The following is a 13,347-nucleotide window of genomic DNA, read 5'->3' as shown; positions in this document are numbered from 1 at the left end:
AAGAACTTTTGAAAAGAAAATAAAGAAGGTGTTGCTGAGGCCATTTGGATGGGATACATGACTGAACCCCCTAAAGGCCTCTGTAAACTGTTGAGATTCTGGTGGATGGATGCCAATATTCACGTGGCTTGTGGCACCCAAGGCAAGCCTCGTAGATTCCCTTGCTTGTTGTTAACCCACCTCCTACCAATCTGGAGTGGCTGCCTCCTTCTTCCATCTCTCCATGCCCTCCATGTATTTGGCACGTTTCAAATTTTATACAGGAAACTCATGCAGTTTCTAACCCCTGGGCCATGTCTAGTAGAAGATTGTCTGCTGCTCACAGATCCTACTTAACACGCAGGGGGTACTGTGAAGTGCAATGGCCAATGGTTCCTTCAACCGTCAAAGCACTGTCTCCTAGAGAAACCGTGTGGCTTGCAGGGTCTTGCTGCTCTGGCCGGCTGTCAGGACTGAGCCTCTGAGGTGGGAGAGCCACGTTCAGGACACTGGTCCACCAGAGACCTCCCGGCCCCCTGTAATATCAGCTTGCCTAGAGATCTCCATCTCAATGCTAAGACCCAGCTCCACTCAATGACCAACAAGCTCAGTGCTGGACACCCCATGCCAAACAACTAGCAAGACAGGAACATGACCCAACCCATTAGCAGAGTGGCTGTCTAAAATCATAATAAGTTCACAAACACCCCAAAATACACCACCAGACATGGTCTTCCCACCAGAAAGACAAGAACCAGCCTCATCCAGCAGAACATGGGCACCAGTCCCCTTCACCATAAAGCTTACACAACCAACTAAACTAACCTTACCGACTGGGGGAAGACACCAAAAACAACGTGAACTACGAATCTGCAGCCTGCAAAATGGAGACCCCAAACACAGTAAGTTAAGCAAAATGAGAAGACAGAGAAATACACAGCAGATTAAGGAACAAGGTAAAAACCCATCAGGCCAAACAAATGAAGAGGAAACAGCAGTCTACCTGAAAAAGAATTCAGGGTAATGTTAGTAAAGATGATCCAAAATCATGGAAATAGAAAGGAGAAAATACAAGAAACATATAACAAGGACCTAGAAGAACTAAAGAGCAAACAATGATGAACAACACAATGAATGAAATTAAAAATTCTCTAGAAGGAATCAATAGCAGAATAACTGAGGCAGAAGAACATATAAGTGAGCTGGATAAAAGAGTGGAAATAACTACTGCAGAGCAGAATAAAGAAAAAAGAATGAAAAGAATTTAGGACAGTCTCAGAAACTTCTGGGACAACATTAAAAGAACCAACATTTGAATTATAGGGGTCCCAGAAGAAGAAGAGAAAAAGAAAGGGACTGAGAAAATATTTGAAGAGATTATAGTTGAAAACTTCCCTAATATGGGAAAGGAAATAGTCAGTCAAGTCAAGAAAGTGCAGAGAGTCCCATACAGGATAAATCCAAGGAGAAACACACCAAGACACATATTAATCAAACTATCAAAAGTTAAATACAAAGAAAAAATATTAAAAGCAGCAAGGGAAAAACAACAAATAATATACAAGGGAATCCCCATAAGGTTAACAGCTGATCTTCCAGCAGAAACTCTGCAAGCCAGAAGGGAGTGGCAGGACATATTTAAAGTGAAGAAAGGGAAAAACCTACAACCAAGATTACTCTACCCGGCAAGGATCTCATTCAGATTCGATGGAGAAATTAAAAACTTGACAGACAAGCAAAAGCTAAGAGAATCCAGCACCACCAAACCAGCTTTACAACAAATGCTAAAGGAACTTCTCTAGGCAGGAAACACAAGAGAAGGAAAAGACCTACAATAACAAACCCAAAATAATTAAGAAAATGGTAATAGAAACATACATATCAATAACTACCATAAATGTAAATGGATTAAATGCTCCAACCAAAAGACATAGACTGGCTGAATGGATTCAAAAACAAGACCCATATATATGCTATCTACAAGAGACCCACTTCAGACCTAGGGACACATACAGACTGAAAGTGAGGGGATGGAAAAAGATATTCCATGCAAATGGAAATTAAAAGAAAGCTGGAGTAGCAATTCTCATATCAGGCAAAATAGACATTAAAATAAAGACTATTACATGAGACAAAGAAGGAAACTGCATAATGATCAAGGGATCAATCCAAGAAGAAGATAAAAACAATTGTAAATATTTATGCACCAAATATAGGAGCACCTCAATACATAAGGCAAATGCTAACAGCCATAAAAGGGGAAATCGACAGTAACACAATAATAGTAGGGGACTTTAACACCCCACTTTCACCAATGGACAGATCATCCAAAATGAAAATAAATAAGGAAACACAAGTTTTAAATGATATATTAAACAAGATGTACTTAATTGATATTTATAGGACATTCCATCCAAAAACAACAGAATACACTTTCTTCTCAAGTGCTCATGGAATATTCTCTAGGATAGATCATATCTTGGGTCACAAATTAAGCCTTGGTGAATTTAAGAAAATTGAAATCATATCAAGTATCTTTTCCGATGACAATGCTATGAGACTAGATATCAATTACAGGAAAAAATCTGTAAAAAATAAAAACATATGAGGGCTAAACAACATGCTACTAAGTAACCAAGAGTTCACTGAAGAAATCAAAGAGGAAATCAAAAAATACCTAGAAACAAATGACAATGAAAACACGATGACCCAAAACCTATGGGATACAGCAAAAGCAGTTATAAGAGGGAGTTTATAGCAATACAATCCTACCTCAAGAAACAAGAAACATCTCAAATAAACAACCTAACCTTACACCTAAAGCACTTAGAGAAAGAAGAACAAACAAAACCCAAAGTTAGCAGAAGGAAAGAAATCATAAAGATCAGATCAGAAATAAATGAAACAGAAATGAAGGAAACGATAGCAAAGATCAATAAAACTAAAAGGTGGCTCTCTGAGAAGATAAACAAAATTGATAAACCATTAGCCAGACTCATCAAGAAAAAAAGGGAGAAGACTCAAATCAATAGAATTAGAAATGAAAAAGGAGAAGTAACAACTGACACTGCAGAAATACAAAGGATCATGAGGGATTACTACAAGCAACTATATGCCAATAAAATGGACAACCTGGAAGAAATGGACAAATTCTTAGAAAAGCACAACCTTCCAAGACTGAACCAGGAAGAAATAGAAAATATAAACAGACCAATCACAAGCACTGAAATTGAAACTGTGATTAAAAATCTTCCAACAAACAAAAGCCCAGGACCAGATGGCTTCACAGACGAATTCTATCAAAATTTATAGAAGAGCTAACACCTATCCTTCTCAAACTCTTCCAAAATGTAGCAGAGGGAGGAACACTCCCAAACTCATTCTATGAGGCCACCATCACCCTGATACTAAAACCAGACAAAGGTGTCACAAAGAAAGAAAACTACAGGCCAATATCACTGATGAACATAGATGCAAAAATCCTCAACAAAATACTAGCAAACGGAATCCAACAGTGCATTAAAAGGATCATACACCATGATCAAGTGGGGTTTATCCCAGGAATGCAAGGATTCTTCAATATACTCAAATCAATCAATGTGATAAACCATATTAACAAATTGAAGGAGAAAAACCATATGATCATCTCAATAGATGCAGAGAAAGCTTTTGACAAAACTCAACACACATTTATAATAAAAAACCCTCCAGAAATAGGCATAGAGGGAACTTACCTCAACATAATAAAGGCCATATACAACAAACCCACAGCAAACATCGTTCTCAATGGTGAAAAACCGAAAGCATTTCCTCTAAGATCAGGAACAAGACAACCATGTCCACTCTTGCCACTCTTATTCAACATAGTTTTGGAAGTCCGAGCCCTGGGAATCAGAGAAGAAAAAGAAATTAAAGGAATACAAATTGGAAAAGAAGAAGTAAAACTGTCACTGTTTGCAGATGACATGATACTATACATAGAGAATCCTAAAGATGTTATGAGAAAACTACTAGAACTAATCAATGAATTTGGTAAAGTAGCAGGACACAAAATTAATGCACAGAAATCTCTTCCATTCCTATACACATGAGGAAAAGTCTGAAAGAGAAACACTCCCATTTACCATTGCAACAAAAAGAATAAAATACCGAGGAATAAACCTACTTAAGGAGAGAAAAGACCTGTATGCAGAAAATTGTAAGACACTGATGAAAGAAATTAAAGATGATACAAACAGATGGAGAGATATACCATGTTCTTGGATTGGAAGAATCAACATTGTGAAAATGACTATACTACCCAAAGCAATCTACAGATTCAATGCAATCCCTATCAAACTATCAAACTATCAAACTACCAACGGCATTTTTCACAGAACTAGAACAAAAAATTTCACAATTTGTATGGAAACACAAAAGACCCCAAATAGCCAAAGCAATCTTGAGAAAGAAACACGGAGCTGGAAGAATCAGGCTCCCTGACTTCAGACTATACTACAAAGCTACAGTAATCAAGACAGTATGGTACTGGCACAAAAACAGAAATATAGATCAATGGAACCGGATAGAAAGCCCAGAGATAAACCCATGCACATATGGTCACCTTATCTTTAATAAAGGAGGCAAGAATTACCATGGAGAAAAGACAGCCTCTTCAATAAGTGGTGCTGAGAAAACTGGACAGCTACATGTAAAAGAATGAAATTAGAACACTTCCTAACACCATACACAAAAATAAACTCAAAATGGATTAAAGACCTAAATGCAAGGCCAGACACTATAAAACTCTTAGAGGAAAACATAGGAAGAACACTCTTTGACATAAATCACAGCAAGATCTTTTTTGATCCACCTCCTAGAGTAATGCAAGTAAAAACAAAAATAAACAAATGGGACCTAATGAAACTTGAAAGCTTTGCAAAGCAATGGAAACTAAAACAAGACGAAAAGACCACCCACAGAATGGGGAGAAACTATTTGCAAACAAATCAACGGACAAAGGATTAATCTCCAAAATATATAAACAGCTCATGCAGCTCAATGTTAAAAAAACAAACAACCCAATCAAAGAATGGGCAGAAGCCCTAAATAGGCATTTCTCCAAAGAAGACAAACAGATGGCCAAGAAGCACATGAAAAGCTGCTCAACATCACTAATTATTAGAGAAATGCAAATCAAAACTACAATGAGGTATCACCTCACACCAGTCAGAATGGCCATCATCAAAAAATCTACAAACAATATATGTTGGAGAGGGTGTGAAGAAAAGGGAACCCTTTTTCACTATTGATGGGAATGTAAATTGATACAGCCACTATGGAGAACAGTATGGAGGTTCCTTAAAAAACTAAAACTGGAACTTCCATATGAACCAGCAATCCCACTACTGGGCATATACCCTGAGAAAATCATAATTCAAAAAGAGTCATGAACCACAATGTTCATTGCAGCACTATTTACAATAGCTAGGACATGGAAGCAACCTAAGTGTCCATCGACAGATGAATGGATAAAGAAGATGTGGCACATATATACAATGGAATATTACTCAGCCATAAAAAGAAACAAAATTTATTTATTTGTAGTGAGGTGGATGGACCTAGAGACTGTCATACAGAGTGAAGTAAGTCAGAAAGAGAAAAACAAATACCCTATGCTAACACATATATATAGAATCGAAAAAAAAAATGGTTCTGAAGAACCTAGGGGCAGGACAGGAATAAAAGGTGCAGACGTAAAGAATGGACCTGAGGACACACGGATGGGGAAGGGTAAGCTGGGACGAAGTGAGAGAGTGTCAAGGACATATATACACTACCAAATGTAAAATAGATAGCTAGTGGGAAGCAGCCGCATAGCACAGGGAGATCAGCTCGGTGATTTGTGACCACCTAGAGGGGTGGGATAGAGAGGGTAGGAGGGAGACACAAGAGGGAGGGGATATGGAGATATATGAATATGTATAGCTGATTCACTTTGTTATACAGCAGAAACTAACACACCATTGTAAAGCAATTATACTCCAATAAAGATGTTAAAGAAAAGAAAAAGCTAATAGGAATGTTGATAACTACTAGGATCCGATCCAGGGAAATCTGTCTGAAAAGAGATAATCTGGAGCGGACCACAGCTCTGAGAAGGGGAGTGAAAGGATTAAATAAGGCATTAAAACGTACACTGCACTTCGGGGATGTGTCTGTTTTGTTCATGCCACATGCCTGGTGCCTGGATCATGGCTTGGCACATGGAAGGCACTCAGGAAATATTTGTTGAATGAATAGCATGCAGGAAATGAAGCAGAAGTTCCCAATGTAAAAAAAAAGAAAAAGAAAAAGAAAAAGGGGTGCATGGTGTTTAGAGGAGAGAGAGAAACCCCAGATATTAAACACATATTTGAGTGAAGCTCACACGTCTTGTATATATATCTTGTGGTCCACCAGGATTAGCAAGGACTTTCAAGGTACATAGGATTTTATCTAAAGTGTCTCTGCGACCTCAGTCAAAAGGAGATCTATCTGACTACTTTGCAGTGTCGCATTATGAGAAAATGAGAAAGTGGTTTCCTAAGATTCTCAGAAAGATCTCCTACTGTAAAAGATCCAACGGACATTTAGATTTTTTTTTTTAACATCTTTACTGGAGTATAACTGCTTTACAATGGTGTGTTAGTTTCTGCTGTATAACAAAGTGAATCAGCTATACGTATACACATATCCCCATATCTCCTCCCTCTTGCGTCTCCCTCCCACCCTCCCTATCCCACCCACCCCTCTAGGTGGTCACAAAGCACCGAGCTGATCTCCCTGTGCTATGCAGCATTTAGATTTATAGTTCATCTTCTCTGGGGATTTTTGTTAGTTGAGTTTTCCTCCCCAGACAGGGGGGCATGTTCCTATATAAGTCAATAAATGGAACTTTGGGGCTCATTAGGGGTGTTTAATACAAGAGAGAGAAGAGATATTGATCCCAAAGATGCCCACGTAACAAGCACGGCAGGCAGACCCACCATGCCTCAAGCCTTGTTGAAGAGTTAGTTTAAAGCTTGTACTGTGCTTTCCTCCTTCACGAAGTCAGATATTTATCTCCAGTGTGTATGGCCCAGATTATTAATCCATATAGAGTCCAGGCGTGAAATGTTTTGGATTCCCTTTGATCCATGGCCAAGCACTGAGCCACATAAAAGAAAATGCTTCTGAGAAGAGTGAAAGGGACATAAAGAAGGAGCAGAAAGGAGGGAGGGGAGAGCAGTATGTCACCTTTGTGCCCAAAAGGTGCCTCTTACCCATCCCCAGCCCTCAACTTCCATCTCTGTCTCTCTCTGGTGCTCTCTCTCCCTCTCCTAACTTTCACACCTTTCTTCCAAATTCTGCAAGCCTCTTGAAGAGCCCCACTTTTAAGTCTACCTTCCATGACACAGGAGCCTGGATCTCTCAGCCTTCACTGGCCCTGGAGAGCCTGGGCCACAGACAGTAAAGGAAAAAATAGAAACACTCATAAAAAAACACTGAGTGGTGGGAATGTAAATTGGTACAGCCATTATGGAGAACAGTATGGAGGTTCCTTAAAAAACTAAAAACAGAACTACCAATATGACCCATCAATCCCACTCCTGGGCATATACCTGGAGAAAACCATAATTCAAAAAGACACATACACCCCAATGTTCATTGCAGTAGTATTTACAATAGCCAGGTCATCTCCATCAACAGGGGAATGGATAAAGAATATGTGGTACATATATACAGTGGAATACTACTCAGCCATAAAAAAGAAAAAATAATGCCATGTGCAGCAACATGGATGGACTTAGAGATTACCGTACTGAGTGAAGTAAGTCAGACACAGAAAGACAAACATCATATGATATCGCTTACATGTGGAATCTATAAAAAGGGTACAAATGAACGTATTTACAAAACAGAAGTAGAGGCACGGATGTAGGAAACAAACTTATGGTTACCAGGGGCTAAGGGGGGGAGGGATAAATTGGGAGATTGGGATTGACATATATACACTACCATATATAAAATAGATAACTAATAAGAACCTGCTGTATAGCACAGGGAACTCCACTGAATACTCTGTAATGGCCTATATGGGAAAAGAATCTAAAAAAAAAAAAGAGTGGAGATATAAAAAGCCCTGAAGGAGATGCCTGGTTCCAGACCACAGCCCATCACCAGGTACAGATCAGAGGCCCAGCAGCACACTTTGTCTCTGTTCCCCAAGGGTTTTGTGTGATCATTTTGGAGAAGCTGCCTAAATGGGCCCACATTTTAACTTACACGAACCCATTTTGGAAGCACATACATAACACAACAAGGTCACAGTCGCTTCATCCATCACCGCTTCATTTCTCACATCCGTCCACACCCAGAATGGTTCTAACTAAGGGTAACAAAGGCCTTCGAAGTCTAAAGAAAACTGAAATTGACTGAACCATTTCTATCTTGACTTGTCCGACCAAAGAAACTCTTTGACTTTTCCATGATAATAACCTTCAGTGGTGTCACATCACCAGCCCGGGACACTTGGCAACACTACTCAAGGCACCCAGGAGTTCAGCTGAGGACCCAACAGTCACTTCCCGAATAGAACAGATTCAAATGGGGAAGAGCACCATCATGAAGCCACGAGGCGGACACCAGGCAACCCAGGCCAATTGCAGTCTCTTGGTGAATTCATCTAATTGCAGGTATTATCCTTGCCTGCCCAGTTCTGGAGCATCTGGGCCTACAAACACAGCCCTACTGAAATAACAACAACGTTTTCATGTGTTTTACTGGGCTACAGAATTTCCCCGTGGAGCATTTACAGGTGTTTCTTGCTTTGTATTTTAACAGCTTTTCTACAAATTGAGAATCAGGAACCAAAGGTATTCATCCTGGGGTAATTTGCTTTTCGCCTATGAATGGCACTCAAACAAAAGCAACAATGCACTTCTCATTGAAAACCGTTTGCTTTTGGCAGGTTGGCAAGCACTTCAGAAAACCCTCAGGCTTCATTCCCTAAACGTAAATCTCAATCCTGGAGCGATGAGTTTCCATCAAAGGCGGAGGGAGAAGAGCTGAGTATCCTTAACATGTGTTTGGAAGGGTGATTCAATGCGACCTTTTTCTCATTCGATTCAAGCCGGTCATCAGGGGAGAAAATTGCTCTAAAATGCAAACGGAGAGTCGGGCAGAAGGGACTGCTGTTGGGAACATCTCTATGAGAAACAGTGCTTTTGCAAAAATAGTCGAGTAGTTGCAGTTTTTCAGAAAAGCCCGTGTTACGTCGTTGTTCCTTTGAAAGATTCAGGACACGCAGAACCAGTAAGTCTTTGTTAGAATAACAGCTTGTTCAATGAAACCGTTTGGCTTTAAATCAAGAGAGGCTTTCACGCGAGACTGGATGGTCCCAAACGGAGCTGCTTAACACAATAAGGTGTGTGATACACAAGAGACCGCAGGGAGTCACCCAGGCAATGTCCCTATCAGCCGGACACTGGGTTTCTTCAGGAGGGCATTCCTTTGGAGTTAAGATTCCCATAAAGCCCATCAAGTTACTCCACTGTCGTTTTAATATTCCACTGGTGTTCTCTGGAGGTGGGCTGAAGCTCAGCAAAGATCCATTTGGACTGAGAGCATCCCCTGTGATCTGATGGTGTGTAAGTCTCTGGCATGTCTTCTTCTCTCCCTTCCTTCTCCTCTCCCTTCTTTTCCTCCTTGGGATCAGGGTGTCCACCATGGGTAACAGAAAATTCATCAGAGACCTGCGGGCATGGCCGTGCACTTTTCTCTCTCCAATGTCTCCCACTCACACTTCAGGACTCCACCCTCACTCCACCCTCCACAAGCAGCCTTTCCCAGTCTCCTTGTACTGTTAATGACCCCCTAAACCAGGAACCCAAAACTGGGAGCCAGGGCTCAATCGGGCTAACATGCTAGTTATTAAGAGGTTAGTGGGGCACTCCCACCATATACATCTAAAATTCAAATTCGAATTAATTCATCTCTCCAGTTACTCCTAAGCCTCAGGCAGGTGGCCATCACCTTGACGAAGCGGAACAATCTGTGCAGAAAGTTTCCAGGGAAATAACGAGGATGAGAAACCAGATGAGGGCAGGTGGAAAGAGAATGGGGGCTAGACTTAGAGACTCTCAAGGGGGTGGAACCACCAAGAGGAGGAAGACCGGTTACTATTCGGGGGCACAGGGCAGAGGAGAGCTGAGGCCCCCCGGTTTCTGACGTGGGCAAAGGGGGACGTGGCACTATGATTCTCTGAGAAAAGAACACAGTTGAAAAGGTCTGTGCAGGAAATGATGAGTTTTATTGTATTCAAACCTCTTTGCTTTCATGGAATTCGACTTTCAATTCTCAGAAGAATGAGGCTATAAATCACTTTGAAAATTAAAAATAGCAATAAAGAGCTGGTATCACTGTGTATGAAAGCGGCTGTCACCTCTGCCAGGCTGGAGACGGACGATGCTCTTTGAGAGATGGCACTTGCTCTGACCCCGGGACAACTTCCGTTCTCTCCCCCTAGTGAACCAGCCTCCCAAGGATGCTCTGGAAATCTCCATTGTAGAAGCATTGCTTTCTCCCCACATCCATTTTGCTCTGGCTGTTACAAGTGCCAGGTGTTTTTCCAAGGGTGTGACTACTTTCTGACACTACACAGATTAAAAAGAGAGACCCTGCGATACATCCCAAGACTCCTGCCGGCTATTCTCAACGCATCTGCCCTTAGTCATTCTCTATGTTGCCCTTCAAGTATTCCAGGGGGCTTCTTCTGGAAACAATCCTCCCCCTGTTTCTCCCACTTGTAACTTCCCAAACTTGCTCTCTGGTTTGTTTGCGGGAGGGGGTGGGGGGGGGCTTTTCTTTAAGGATCTGAGTTATGACCACTCTCGAGCTGTGGTCCCCAAAGACAGCGGACAAGGGTGACTGCATTTAACACAGCTTTCTCCTAAAGGTGGCCGGAGCATGCTCGTAGCTTTGTTACCGAAGCAGGTTCATCTTGCCCAGGACACTGCAAGCCGAAACGCTGAGACACAGAGGTCTGCAGCAGCTGAGAGAGGAGATGGGAGAACACGTCTCAAATCCGCCTCCCCGAAGACAAGGGGCTCAGGCTATTCATGAGCTAAAGAATAAAGCAGCAGGGTGGTCTGGGGTCGTATGGGGAGTGTGGGGAAAGGCGATTGGAAAAGGGTGCAGCAATTGTCGTGCTAAGCAGGCGTAACAAAGCTGCAGGCCTCTGCACCTGCAGAAATGGAGGCCTGTAGCGTGGTCTGAGGGTGGAATTTTCGGCCCTCTCATGTCAAAAGGTCGCCGAGTGGACATGCATGTCCAGTTGGAAGGTCGGTGGTCCTATCCAGTCTCAACCGGCTCACCTGAACTAGACACAGCTGGCTCCAAGTTTCTGGACCACAGCTCGGGCGAACATCTTATTGTTTAGGCTTGGTGCTGCTTGGAAGATAGGTGAGCCTTTTGCAGCAACAATTAGAAAGACCTTGATGAGTGAAGGCAGGTTTCAGGTGAAACGGACTTAACTACTGATTAGGGTTTCAGCTCCTCCATCTGTCAGCACACATGGGATTCCTCTTAAAATGCATGACACATGCCTTGCCGCGTGATGCCCGGTCTGTCCTCTGTGATGTCGCTGGATGTGGGAGAGGACGATGGCAGGTTTGCTTTAGTGGATGGGGGTTAAAACCATGAACGCCAAGACCTTGCTACGCACTTGTGTCAACTTGAGCAAATAACTTATCTACATTTATTTTCTCATCTGAGAAAGGGAGATTAATAATAGTACTGGCCCCATTTTTGTTGTGAACTGAATGAAATGATAAGCAGTGATCTGCATGTGATACAGGTGGTTCATTACCAGCAGTTGTTAACCTAAATTCATGTACCATAAAGTACGTCAAAATGAGCTTCTAGAAGATCTCAACGGGAAAGCCCACTTCTACAGGAAAAAAATACATCCATTGATCATCAGAATGTTAAAGTGTGTGTTTCACTTCAGTGACTGAATCGTGTCCTGTTTGGAAAACTCAAACCTGAGTCTGAAACTGCTAGCTAAGAGGAACTTAAATTAGTTGAGCATTCAGAGCTGGTAGAATCATCGTAAACTACACACACATCAACAGAACGTTCTCGGTGTATCCACGCTCGCTCCTCTACCTCTGTGAATTCTGTAGTACTGAGACCAGACGGGCTGTGGAGGGTGGGAAAATAAAGCAGGCACGTGTGCAACTGGCCTGAGAGCAATCATTCCAGAGCTCTGAGCATCCAGCCTCCCTGGGCCGTGGCTACAAAATCATCTCTAAGGCTTCCCCCAGCTTCACATTCTACCACTTCGAGAAGACAGGTTTAAATCGCAAGTATTAGGCAGTGGTTTGAAAACTTTTGTTGGACAGTTCATCCGAGGTGTTTATTTAAATGTGAATTCCTGGACCCCATCCTCAGAAACGCCTCATTAGTTTGAAAACCAGTGTGGACTCTATAAAGGATTTGTTCCTCTTCCGTCCACGGTTCTTCGCACATGAAATGCATTCTTCTAGGTGCCTCCTGCCCACCTGTCACATCATAAGCCCCGTGCTGCTCGCTTACACTCTGCAACTTTCCTAAGCATAGCTTCTCTTTTTGTCTCTTCTCTTTCCTTTTTTTTTTTTTTTTTGGCAGTTGGCTAAAATAACAAGCTACAGAATTAGAAATAGGTGTGTTACTTCAACAAGTAATGCTTTTCCTGAAAATGAAAGCTAGTGGGTCTATTTTAAGAGTCACTTAACTAAATTCACCCTACTGTGCATCTCAACCTGTGTTTCAGAAAAGTAGTAGGTAATAAACAGCATGCAAGGTGCAGAGAATTGGGGAAAACAGGAAAGATGGCTACCCTCTCTCATGGGCTATCAGCATTCACTAGAGGTTTGAGCGGATCTTTCGCATGGAGTGTAATAATAAAAAAGTTTTTAAGATCTATTTTCAATTTAATGACTATGTTAAATTATTTTTCTCCCATTGCCGTAGTGCAGGTGGACCGTTAAGCACAGAGAGTGACAGGTTCAAGGCCGCCAGAGCAGCAGAATTCACATAACTTAGTGAGGGAGCTTGAAACTCTCCTTTCCTGTGAGAAGTCCAGGGAAGTGATCTCTGAGCTGCAGTCTGGCAAAAGCCCGGATCCTGACACATCATCTTATTAGAAGCCATCTCTCTGGTTTGGACCCTGCCAGGTGACATTCCAGGGATTGCCTTGCTCCAAGGCTGAAGTCTTTATTATTCCTTTCCACTAAGGGGAACTGAGGAACTGGAGTTCAAACTACCCTACACCCTGACCTCTTTGGATAAAGAGAATTTCTTTAACCTTTAACGTGTGCTGAGGCC

Source organism: Balaenoptera musculus, chromosome 21, assembly GCF_009873245.2.
Source record: "Balaenoptera musculus isolate JJ_BM4_2016_0621 chromosome 21, mBalMus1.pri.v3, whole genome shotgun sequence".
Lineage (NCBI taxonomy): Eukaryota > Metazoa > Chordata > Mammalia > Artiodactyla > Balaenopteridae > Balaenoptera > Balaenoptera musculus.
The sequence above is the reverse complement of the archived record's forward strand: the minus strand, read 5'-3'. Positions refer to the sequence as shown.